The 13,580-nt window shown below is 35.8% G+C and overlaps 1 pseudogene across 1 annotated transcript in view; it reads left to right on the forward strand.

Moving 5' to 3' along the window:
• Positions 1–9,779, forward strand: part of LOC149247967 (uncharacterized) — a 149,597-nt pseudogene extending 139,818 nt beyond the window's left edge. Inside the window, exons 7-8 of the transcript XR_016265683.1 lie at positions 8,685–8,905; positions 9,032–9,779. The product of XR_016265683.1 is annotated as an uncharacterized LOC149247967 (transcript). The remainder of the gene's footprint in view (positions 1–8,684; positions 8,906–9,031) is intronic.
• Positions 9,780–13,580: the final 3,801 nt, after the last annotated feature.

Consider the following 13,580-nt stretch of genomic DNA (forward strand, 5'->3'; position numbering starts at 1 on the left):
AACCTTCACAAATAAACTGCAGAAGAAAATAACGCTGGAAACTGAGAAAATATAGCACACACACATAAAATTTACACATTTAGTTTTGGACAAATGTCCCCGGAAAAAACCTACTTAGGAAAACCAGTGTAGTAGTTGAGGGTTTTATTATTATGCAGCGGTCAGAAATTCTACGTACAATAATCTGGATGTCGATATCCGGCTATCCTACAGAGAAAATAGTGGCAAAAATATCTAGAGGGAAATTACCCTCACTCTGGGCAATTCCAACGGTGAACTGCCTTTGAAAAGCAAATCGTCCAACTGGGTCTGTGCAGGCCCTACGTCAACCTGAAGTTGCCTGCTGCAACTGCTGCCTGAATCATCTGCTAATCAAGTGTCTTCCCTACTGCTAGCTGGGAAAACGTCTCTCCGACACTCTGGAACATCTATTCGCCCTCTGGAACTGAAAACATTTGTCCTCTTCAACAAATCGAACTGCCCTCTGAGGCTTCTGCGCTAGCATTGTGCAACCTCCTAGAGAAACTTCAACCTCTCTACAAATGCACTTGCTGGATCTGGAAAACTTCCTCCATCCTCACTGCCCCTACTTCGATCTCTCGCTTTCCGGCAACTGCTACTGCTCTCTGGAAATTGACCTGCCAAGGAAATTGAACTTCTTAAGTGTTCAAGTTTATTCTCCAGTGCCCATTGACTTCTTCTTATAATCCTTTATTGGGGCTCCAACGGCTAATATTAAAAATTAATCAAGGGATAGGATCATATCAAGTCGATCAGTGTGAGTTTCTAGAGAATTCTCACCTTGACTTAATTAATTCTGATTATGTAATATCCCTTATCAGGAATGTACCTCAAACACAAGCAAACCCCAACCGGAGATGGACTGGGAGGGCATTTACCAGATATGTCGCCTCTAAAAAGAGGACGAGATCCGAAGGCTACCTGGCCCTTTCCAGACTCTGTCTAAGAGTATAATAGAAACACACAAGTGGTATAATAGCCGAGAATGCTCAAAGAGATACAATAACAATGATACGATATAATCAAATTAACCATAAACAGATACACAAGAAATGTAGAGAGAATGCTAAGCCATTTTATTATACTGGGTAATAAAATGAGTGTAGGAGGTGATCAGGAAGATGGCACCTCTACTTGCACTAGGCAAGTGAAGAAATATACTCAGAATAGCGAAGGAATGGCCCCTTTCTAATCTGCGTCCAAGCTGCTGGGACACTGCTGTGTTGTTGCTGCTGCTAGAAATCAAATGGGGATTTGGGGCTGCTCCCCTCCTCAGAAAAGGCTGAAACTCTGGAATCAGACTCTACTCAAGAAACCCAGAAAAACCTAGAAAGCTCTCGTGGAATAGCTGACCCCCAAAAATCACCCCCTTGGGGTTCTACGCAGTTCCTCACTGCTCTGCGCCGCCATTGAATGAGATACTCCAAAAACCTGCTTGAAACCCCTGCCAAAACTCCCAAATATGCAAGGGTTGATCCCCTGCTCTACCTCTCAGCACCAAACCTCCTGCAAATCCCTAACCCAGAACTGCGTCCCTCTCACAGTACTGCGCAATCCTTCAGAACTGCGTCCCTCTCCTAGTGTTGCGCAGACCTCCAAAACGCTGCCTCTACTGCTGCAAAAAGGCTGATGAAACTACTGTTGAAATGCCAATGGGAATACCTTGCTCGAGCAGGCACTCGAAGTCCCCCAGGGCTAAGGGTGAGATCTCCGAATGGAGACACTCAATGCACTAAACAGTGCTACAGACTAGCTAAACAGCCAACATGCTCCAAGTCGAAATGATTATCACAAATGCTCATAACAGAATGATCCAAATAAGAGGGCTTCTCTCTCATTTATAGCCTTTGCCTCTCTCAATCCCAAGGCTCACCTCCTCCTGCGTGATTCCCCTCTTGCCACGTGTGTCTTCCCTCCTGCACAGTCCCTCCATGTGTCTGCGTGGGCTCCATTTCTGCGTCCCCCTTTGGCCCCCTTGGCTCCCCTTTAAGTCACAATGTGGTGCTACTTAGGAAATGACTTTTTATTCTAAAAGTGAGTTATGTCCCCCTTCCTCACTTTTATTTACAAAATAACTATAGAAGGCAAAAATTTGGACAAAATCGAATATTCCAATTAGCCATGGCTAATTAGGAATATTACAGATTAATTAACCAATTTTCCCAAGTTTAGACTTAGGAAACATTAAAAATAGGTTAATAATCTAATTAATCCATCTCTAGGTGGAATTTTCGGAAACAATTTCTAGGTTATGGAGATTTCATGTATTCTAGCCTCTCCACCAAGTTTTGTGACTAGAACACGTCCGATGCTACAAAAACTAACAGATCTGAGGCCCAGAGGAGGTTTGTCTCACTCTTGAAACATGGGAGGGCATGCACCATCTTCAGAGCTCTCATTTGGAGCAGTCTATAGGCTTATCTTTCATCAGGCCACGAGACCAGCATTTGTGCCCCAGAACTACCTTGGAGCACCACATGATGACCTACATAGAGATTGAGGGGCCATCCCCTTGTCCATCATTCATGGAGCCCTCTCTCTCATCATGGCACCCAGGACTCAACGAGGCTCTCCAATGGACCCTTCATCATGACGTCATCATTTTGGCTCACTTATGGTTCTCTTCTTCATCACTTTTGATAGCTACTTGGTGGGCTTGTCACCAAGACTTGTATCTAGCACATTATTTTACGATTTTTGGGGCTAATTAGGCTAAATCGAATTAGGAGAGACTCATATAAATAGAGATGAGTCTCATTTGTGAGAACTCATCATCATCACTTGGATTTCTCTTATAAAAAGAATATCACACTTTTCTCTTCGACAAATTGGAGACTCTTTGATGCATTTCGATATCTTTGGAAGCTAGAATTTTGATCTTTCTTGGAGCTACTTCTTGATTTGTGGTTGGATATATCTCATTGTCATCTTGTATGTAATCTCGAATGAATATTTTCTTTTGAAATGACGTCTAATGTATGGAATTGTTGCAACTAATTAATGCTATTGTGCCCTAGTTTATTGAATATCATTATAAAGGCTATTTTGGTTGGCAATTGCATATGTTACTCATTGCATGACAATAGATGAATGTTCCTAGTGGATGAATTTTATTTTCTTCCATGAAAATCCATAGATCTTGGTTGGGTAAATGTTAAAGCTTGGTTTCTATGGAATCCATCTTTAGCCTCCTTGAAGACAATTTTGGCAAATTTTGAATCATATTAGACTCCATAGCCAAGGGAAATAGACATTGGTCCAAGAACATTGGTGATCACCATTTCTTTTCCATCTCTTTTCATTTCCCAGAAGCGGCCCCTCTCCATAGGGCAGCTAGCTAGGGCATCCTGCGAATTTTAATGGAGTGAGAATTTTGGAATTTCATTTAGATAGAACTCTCCCTTTGTGTTTTCTCTTAAGGATTTCAAATTTTGGTTGAGTTCCCACGGTTGACTCTAGGCATACCTATCATCATTGCAAATTTCAAGCCCTAGGTCTTGACCTCCATCCTAGGTCTTTCTTGGAGAGCCTTTTGCTTCCTAGAAGCATTAAGCCTTAATTGAGCTTACCCTTGAACAGGGCTTGTGAAATCACTCCATACATAGTCATTGGCATATCCATTATGAGTGATTTCCTCCTACCAGGACTCCTCCCATTGGTGAAAATTCATAAAGAGCAGGGGACATTACTTGAGATGACAGTGGGTCTTTGTCCCATTGTTGTCATTTGGTCTAGTTGTTGTCCCATAGGTTCCCCTCCCAGGGCCCTGCTAGATTGTGTGGCAACAGTCCCAACACACAGTTTCAATAAACTATGACTATGTTCATCAACTTTGTTCTTTAATTGGAAGAACCTATATTCTAAGTCTTCATCTGTTTTTGGATGTCATATTTGAGTTTTTATGAGTAGTATTTTTTGTAGAACCCTTTGCCATATGAGAAAATAATAATAGTACTTCTTTTTATCACAACTTTTAGTTACTCAAAAAAAGATCTTTTCCAATTAAAAGTTATGCCAATTGTAAATTTTGTACATTTAAAACCTTAATTTGGAGACTGTCTAGATGGTTGACCTTTATCTTAATATATCTCTGACATTTGGGTCCTTCTGAGTCTGAAATTTCAGCTTGTAGCACCCTAATGTGATTTCTTAAACTTTTGAAAATTTCCTAATCAAAAACTTTATAATTTTGACTAATTCCATGGTTAGTCAAAAACCCTAACTTACACAAGATATATCTCATAAAATATAAGCATTCATTCAAAATATAAAATATAATCTTGCTATGTTTACATTGTTTTAGCATCTTAGTGTTTGGCTACTTTTTCAGCTCCTAGGTTCTTTTTCTACCCCAGTTCTCTACTTTACTATATATAATTTCAAGTCCATTGACCTACCTTGTGCTGGTGGAACAAGCTACACTCAAACACAAACCATTGTAAAACAATTAGAAGGCCACCAAGAGTGGGTAGTTAGCTCAGTTAATAAAGCAGCCCCACAGGCCAGGAAGGTGCTGAGTTCAATTCCTAGACTTCCCATTTCTCACATGATATCAGAGCCAGCTAGGAATTCCCAGCCAGTTGAAGTGCTTGAAGGGATGGTTGGTGTAACAAGTGACACTTAAACACAACTAATTGTAAAACAATTAGAAGCCCATTATTAGTTGGTAGAGCTGTCCTACCAGCCAGCGGGGTCCTGGGTTTGATTCCTATTTTCCTTTTTTCACAATTTGGTCATTTGTGGACATCAATATTAATTATTCTTTTCCTTTCTTTCTGTGATGAGCAATGCCCATTGTATGTTGTCTTTTCTTCAAATATGCACTGCTCCCTTATTTCATTCACTTGAGATTCATTGAGTTTTTGGGATGAGATTTCTCTTTGTGATCTTCTAATTTGGATTATCAAGATTTTATGATTGTGATTTTGCTCACTTTTATGGTGCTTACTTTCATTTACTTCATGAAATAAGTGCAGATGGTAGGTTTCATCTTAGTTTTCCATTCTTGGAGTAACCCAATTTATTCATGCATGACCATAATCTTACCAAGTGGAACCTTCCAAGCCCCCCTAATTTGGCAATCATGGAGGTTGACGAATTTATTTATGTTTTTCATGTTTATACAATCATTATTTCTACGGAATGCATGTTGTTCAGCCAGTTTCATCTTGGTCATTGATTCTTCGGTTATGCAAAGATTTAATGCATGATTGAAATTCTTTTTGAAACATCTTCATCCCCTGTTGCAGCAATCCTGACTTTTACGAGGAGCAGCTAACAAAAATTCCCTGTATGTGGCAGTCCTGACTTCTAATAGGAGTCTCCATTCTTGTTGTGCCAGTCCCGACTTTTAATAGCAGCTGACAAACATTCCTGTTGTGCCAATCCTGACTTTTAATAGTAGCAACTAACAAACAGAGTGGTTTAGCAGTCTCAGTTCACCATACTGTTATTTTAAGAAGCTGAAGCATGTGACTGACTCATGTTGCATATGCAAGTTGTGTCAATTTAATGCATAGTCCCCTCAAGGTCCTTTAATTCTGAAGAAATTTTCTATTTTCATTACAGTCCTGGACGCTTCATTACAAGTTGGCGGTTGATAACATTCACAGTAAATGGTTTAATATTGAGAGAAAATACCATGCATTAGAATTGAGAGTAATTGCCCCTATGCTTTATGGTAGCTAACAAAAAAATGTCTAGATGCTTCCACATGGTAGCAGATGTAATGCATTTTAGCTCTAGACGTTCTTAGTCCAGAAAATGTTCAGCTTTTCCGTTTCCTAAAAATTCCTGATAATCAAGTCCTGACAGGAAGTAAAAACATGAGTTCCAAAGCTTTCGTTCAGGGCTAATATATGTTTCAAATGTCTAGGAACGTTCGGGGCTAATATATGTTTCAAATGTCTAGCAAAATATAAATGAATTGCTTAAATTTGATATTTTCAGTAATTTATCTGAGAAAACATAGAGATGCAGCAAAAATCAATATTAGTTTGGTATCACTAAAACAATACATTCGTTATGAGTTATAATATTAAGTAATGTCACAAATTTTGAGTCAATGCTCTATATGTGAATGCTTACTATGTATGATTTATATCACTGATGTCAACCATGCTTTTGTTAATGGGTGGCATTTTGTTATTTCTTGCTTCCTAATTGGTGTTTCTTCTTATTTGCGTTGGGTTATGATTCAATGAATTGTTGTTCTTTAGACTTCAAGCCTTTCAACTTTTTACCTATTTTCAAACTTGAACATTCTTATTTGTTCTACTTTGCGAATTATTAATATTGTTCCTAAATGCTTTTCTTTACTTGGGTTGCTTGAAACTTAGTATAACTGCTATGAATGGATTTGCATGAAATCAAAATGATTTTCTCCATTTTTATCATGGAGTGAAGAGTTTCTTACTGGGAGAAATCTTGTAAATAGTGGAATTAGTTTTCCTGTAGCTATCCAGGGTAATGAATTGTCTTATAATTATCTCTAATTGTGAAAATATTAGCAAGTTTAAATTAAATTGAAAAGAGCCTATTTGCAGGAATACATTTCTTCTGCCTTGCAAATATGCTTTTTTATTCTCATGTTGTCTTTTCTTTCCTTTTAAAAATTGTTGGTACATTTATCAGAAGCTGCATATATTTTTGGACATCTGTTTCTATATTAAAACAAAATTACCAAAGTGGAGTCATATTCATATGAAATTCCGTTGTCTAATTTTTCTCATGTCTTGAATTTATGTGAAATTGAAAATGTCTTAGATACTTCCTAGTTTTGTGCTTCATAATTATTTCTTTCCTCGTCACTTGTTGCTTCTGGTGGCTTAAAATATCCACAATGGATTGCCACATCTCAAGTATGTCACTCCATTTGGAATTCTAACTTTTTTACATGATGAAACCCTAGGATAAAATTATTTCCCTCCTTTATATGGCTTTCTTGAAGTTATAATGTTTCCTTTCTTATCTGGTAGCTTGTTTTCTTGTTCCACAAAAAGTTAATGCATATTATTGGTAGGGGTCTGTATTTGTTAATCCTAGCTTCTTGTGTATGTTTAATGGTTATCTTGTTCTCTAAGATATTCATGCATCTTACTATTGCAAGTCCATGAGATGTAAATCTTAGCTTGACCTGATTGTACGTGATCGTTATTATTTTCAAATTGAGTCCATTTGAGCTAATTTAAGCCATTTCTGAAAGCATCCATCTTATAGGTATTATCAATTGGCCGCAGTATTTTGTGTTTGTTGTCTGATATGAACCCTGGTTGAAATGTTGGTTACAAGTGGATGCATTTCTTTAGTTTGTGAACATCTTGACACTGCCAATTGATGTTTGTTTCCTCGCTCATGGGTAAATGAAAAATGAATTCTTTCTCCTATTTGAATTTGAGAAATGCTTCTGGCAGACTAAGCTCATTTTCTTTAGTTTTTTATGATTGTATGTGCATAGGATGCAGTCGAAGTTAAGAATTTAAACCATACCACAGCTGACAAGATTTTATTCGGATATGTGCTAATTTTCTGAGTCTGATATTTTCCATTTAATGAATTTAAGCTTTTCATGCATTTTGAAACACGAAATATTTGAGAAACTTTTTGAATGTGTGTTAAGTTTGCAATAAATTTGACCATTGAATACTATCGAAGAGATGACTAGCATTGCAGTGTGCACAAATGTTTCAATCAGATAGAACATTGATTGCTAGCTTAAATTTGTTGGGTTGACCTGAGGCAACGTTTGTGAAAAGATAGGCACTGAACATACTTACGTTTACGTTTCCTTTATTTAGCCTACTCATAGAGAAGGTGTACTGGAGATACTTAAGCATCTTTTTCTCAACAGACAATAACTGCATAAACATTTCGTAATGTTAAAATTTGTTTACCCTTTGTGAGCAGATTTCAGTTGTGTCATTTGTGTTAAAAGGTGAGTTCAACTAAAATGATGATAGTTGTAAGAATGAATAGGATCTTTGAAACTTTTGGGATGCGGTCATCTAAAATTATCAATATTTTGTCATCCAAATGTGTTTTAGTACAACAGTTATACTAAGTACGGATGCTGTACAAAAATAAGTGCTATTCTCTTGTTCTGAACACGTGCAACTGACTTTGATGTTCAGTATATTAGCAGAAAATATTGCATGCATAATAAAAGTTGAATAGTTATCGGATTCCAGTGTAATTCATGTTTACCTCTAAATACTAATGAAAGTTACTTTACGTATGAGCAGAACATATTGCATGCATATAAAAAGTTGCATGTTTTTCGGATTCCAATGTGATTCATGTTTACTTCTAAATACCAGTAAAAAGTTATTTTACATATTAGCAGAACACATTGCATGTTTAAGTTCAAGTTGGTCTAAAATTTCATGATCCTCTTGCTGCTACATTTGTGTACCGTTGAGCAAGTCTGAAAATTGTTTATTCACTACTCTGGATTCTATTAGAGGTGTACCCTAAAAGTATAACTTGCATTTAGATTAATAGTATAGATAGGAGAGATTGCAAACCCTGTTGTAAATCCTTTGTTATTGCTTGTTTAGTGCTCGGTGAAGCAGGCTTGTCCTGAAGTGGTTATGTTTCGAAATGATGTGTGCTTGTATGTTTAAAATGGAATCTTCACTCGCCTAATGCAGAGTCTATTTCCACAGGCGTCAGAAAGAGGCAGAATTGAAGCTTTTGGAGGAGGAGACAGCACGGAGAATTGAAGAAGCCATTCAAAAAAGAGGTCGAGGAAGCCTTCTTGAAGTATGAAGAAGTTAAACTAGAAATACAGATATATTTAGAAGATGGCAGGAAGACGATGATTCAGGATGTTGCTATACAACTTCAGGAGAAGCAAGAAAATCTTTCTCAGAAAAAGCTGAAAGAAGTATGTTTAAAATAGCCACGAGAATACTGTAATATCATTGGATACTGCTATTGTTTGATCTTTCAATTAATGGACTGCTACGTTCCATTTTGGTAACTTTGATACAAAAAATCTGTTCTATTACAGGAGGAAGCACGGAAGCAGAACGAAGAATTAGATAAAATGGCAGAGAAAAAGAAGAGTAAATTGAACTGTAACAGTTAAGAGCAATACTGGAACAGCAACAGAAAGAGGAGGAACGTTATCGTGAGTTGGAGGCTCTTCTGCAACAAAAAGAGAAAGCCATTCGGTGTAAAAAGCTTGAAGAACAACAACGTGCAGAGCAAATGAAGATGCGGGGCAAAAATAAAGCTCGCCCAAAGCTTTCTTTTGCATTTGATTTCAAGTAATGTGGGTTGATAACTTGTGTCTCGAGCTCTAAAGATCTCTTAGCATTCTTGAATGGGGGGATTTAAGTTACTCTGTAGAAATTAATTGTCCATGGATATTCAAAATGAATTAGCCAAATGTTGGCGATATATTGGAAGGATCGGATCAACATCTCTGTATGGACACTTGAAAATTATAGAATTTTAATCAACATTGTGAGTGTAGCGGTCTTGAATACTCTCAGTTTAGTCTTTACTCATTGTTTGTTTCTTCCAGCTGTGTTCCAATAAAACATTCAACCATAATGCTTTCTTCTCTTAAATTTCACAAGGGTATGAAATGTCAGTTTTTCTGCAAGAAAAATAGCTCCCTAGCGGGAAATGAAAATGAACTAATATGTGAAAAAATATGTATTTTTCAGACCAAAAACAACAGTGAGCCATACTCTATAAGTTTGTATTAACAACTTTCAAAGCTGCAAAAGATGAAGGCTTTCAAAATTGATTCTTCCATTTCTATATTATATCGCATTATAATACAAAACTCCTGATCTACTATTGTCTAATCTTTTTCTAATTCAATCTTGTATAATTCCAATATGTGTTTCTATATAGTTTGCATGTGCTTCCCACAAATTATGTCAAACTTGCATGCATTTAACTTATTTCTTACTAAATAGTGAGTTGTTCGTAAATTCTATTTCTTAGATAAAGCATGTATAGAATCTTATTTTCATTAATAGTTTTTTACACAAAAGGCATGCATGTGTTATCATTTATTGGTCCATTCTATTTCTTGGATAAAGCATGTATAGAATCTTATTTTCACTAATACCTTTTTGCACAAAAGGCATGCATGTGTTGTCTTAAAATTACATTCGTTGGATCTACTTATTTCCTAAATTATATTCTTTGGATAACGATATTTCAGATGTTCATTGGATCTACTTATTTCCTAAATTATATTCGTTGGATAAAGATATTTCAGATGTCAACTAGAATTAGTGCACATGATCATTATTATTTAATACTTTAATGGTCATTTTGTTTCATTTCAACTGGTCACCAAATTTTTCAAATTAGTGATATACCTTATACGTTGTTGTTTTTGGAAAAACCGTGGCATGTGCATGAAATGCTTCTGAAAAAACTATGGCATGTGGGCAATGTTTCACACACACGCCACAGTTTTTCTAGAAGCAACAACATATATAAATTCTAACTATGAAAGCCTACACTCTCAAGCGATATATCTCCCAACTAATCTTGTGATATGCAATAAATATCTCCTAGCTAATCTCGACATATGTCCAACATCGATCCAATCCGCTTATGGTTATGAAAATCAATGTTCTTGTTTTTCTATGAAAAATACAATTATTTGTTAGTTAGATGACATTTTACATGGCATAGTTATATATTGAGTTAATTGTAAGTTCATGTTTCCATGCATATGAGTTATTGTTTCACAAGATACATTAATTGTAATTTTATGCCTTTATTTATGAGACGGTCAATGCATACTATAATTTGTGCTCCATAACAATACTATGAAATTTTGTGCTCTATAACTATATAATGAAGCTACTCTTCTTGATCTTTGACTAAAGTGCGTGCCATGTTTTTTCATTTATGCAATTTGTCTATGAGAAATCAATATATACCTATTATTACACATACATTTGGAGACCACATGTATTGTTCTTATATTAACTTCTAAGACTTTACCCAAGACCATAGTGTATTGTTCATCGTATATTAAATTTTAAGGCTACTTTGTTCTATTTTGTAACAAATAGGTTTTGGAAAATAAGTCATGATTTAAGGCCATTAGTATAAGTTCTATGTGGTCTTGAAGTCGGTAAGGTGGATGAAATTAGCTCATTGGGTTAGGTTGAGCGATATGTTGTAGTATGTTATGAATTATAAGTTGGAGGTTGCAAGGTTGAGTCCTCAAGCTTCCCACATTTGGGGATATTGTGGACCTCACTCAATGTCCCATTAGGTTTAGATTGCCAAAACTGCAATCAGTTTGTTTACCCTAGGTACCATCCTCGAAATGAGGGAAAGTGCCTAATGCATTTCTTGAAATGTCCATTTCATCGAGAAAAAAAATAGACCAAATTATTGCTAAAAAATCATTGAAATTTCAATGTATTTTAATATTTTTATGGAGTTATTTCTCAATTGAGAATTGCACAAAACACAATCTTTGAGTTGGTGTAAAGTCACATTTCTTTACAAAAACTTGTTGATTGCAAATATAAGTAAATGGGAAAAAAAATCATAAAAAAGGACAATTGTTTTTAAATGCTTTATTTTTAGTGATTTTTGGTGAATTAAATTTCTTAAGCCCCCCTAAATGTAAGTTCTTCATATTTAAGTAAAAGCAACATGCGATTTTATTCAACATTGAAAAAAGAAACATGCTATCCACATTCAGTAAGAGCAGCTTCTTGGATTTTGTGCATATGAAAAACTCATAAAATAAAAAAATATAAGAGACGAAGAGAAGTTAAGTATTATAATAATCACTTAAATTCTCCTCCTTCTCTTTCTTTCTTTGAACCTTTTGTTCTCTACCTGGGTGGGGGTCAATTGGTACCATTGCCAAATCGCTCATTGTTGTCTTTGGTGGGGGTTTTCTATTTGAATCAGAACTTTCTAACACATGAACTCATTTTGATCCCACCGTACCATCCTCTTTGTGTGCCACAATTTTCTGTTGCTCTAGTTCTTGGGTCACTTTTGATTCTGTGCCAAACTGTGGATGGGTTGCATTTCCAACCTGTACCTAAGTTCTCCCTTCTTGGTTAGGTGGGTACTTTGTTGCTTCCCCTTCTTCATCCTCTGTGATGAAGGGATTATATATATATATATATATATATATATATATATAGAGAGAGAGAGAGAGAGAGAGAGAGAGAGAGAGAGGTGTGGGGGGGTATATTTTGATCAATGTAACAATACAAAAAAATAGAGCTATCATTGTGTGTCTAGTTTAATATAATATAAACAAACAAACAAAATTGAGTTTGATGCAAAAAAAATAACATTATCTTTCACAAAAGATATCCTTGAATTTCTATGAATCTAAATTCTGAAAAGCACTTTTAATATTTAGCCCACTTTGCTATATATATGTGTGTGTGTGTGTGTGTGTGCTTTGTCATGCTAACATAGAAAGGGTAGGATTCTTGGTTCTCTATATCCACATCTTTAGAATAGGATTCTTGTTTTTCTATATCCACATCTTGAGAATGTGGTTAAGAATGTTATTTTCGTTAAGCTCTCCAAACACTAATATAGCTATCATTTTATGATTTGAAGCAATAGATAGAGAATCCCTATTCAAATTAGAGCACAAATTTTAGAGAGAGGTATTTAGCTTCAAAGGTTCAAGTTTTCTTTCTTTGTTAAAAAAGGATATCCATATTCATTGCATGTTGACTACTATTTGCTTCTCCATTTCCATGTATGCTATGATAGAAAGGATGGAGGTTGAATCCTTAATATGATCGTCATGTCTGTGAAGGAATTTTTGAATTTCATGAATTTACGAAAGAGGACAAGTTCTAACATTGCTAGGTTTATCCATATTCTTTTGATTTCTAGCTAACTAGGTCATGGTCGATGTGTTGTTGCTTTGTGAGTGATGCACAAATTGTAAGTGCCCAATAGAGTCTTCCACAAAAACCTCGAACCTCCTTTCTAACACACCCACTCAAGAAGGTAGATTTATCCCATGCATAATTTGAGTGCAAAATAGGTGTCACTGCCATGCAATTGCCCAAATTGGTCTTCTCCACAAATCCCCCACCTCTTTGCTAATGCTAATGCTAACAATAACGATGAACACAATTTTTCTAGACATAAAAATTGTTAAGGGAGGCTAATGTTTTCAAAATTCTAGAAAGAATCAAAGAAAAATAAATATCCCAATCCAAAAAGTAATGTTGCAAATTCTTAGTTCAACCCTATATTTGGGGTTCATTAAAATTCTAACTCCTAATACTAGCATATGCTCTGTTAAAGACCAGTTATATAGTTTCAATAATAAATTTCCTAGGGAAATCAAATCTAATTAGAGTAGATGAGAGATAAAGTTGCGCAATCTCCACCAAGCATAATACCAACTCCAACTCCATTATCCTGTCAACTTCCCATCTATATCTAAAGCTTGATTGATAATGTTGATTACTCATTAAATTTGGAATCTCAGATATGAAGACGTAGTCCTTTGATATATTGTCATTTGAAAGCATACTCGGAGGGCATACACTCTATATTCTTGATCATCATAAAAA

This window comes from Pinus tabuliformis, chromosome 7 (assembly GCF_031772625.1).
Source record: "Pinus tabuliformis cultivar Carrire ecotype Pingquan chromosome 7, CPIR1, whole genome shotgun sequence".
In the NCBI taxonomy this organism is placed as follows: Eukaryota; Viridiplantae; Streptophyta; class Pinopsida; order Pinales; family Pinaceae; genus Pinus; species Pinus tabuliformis.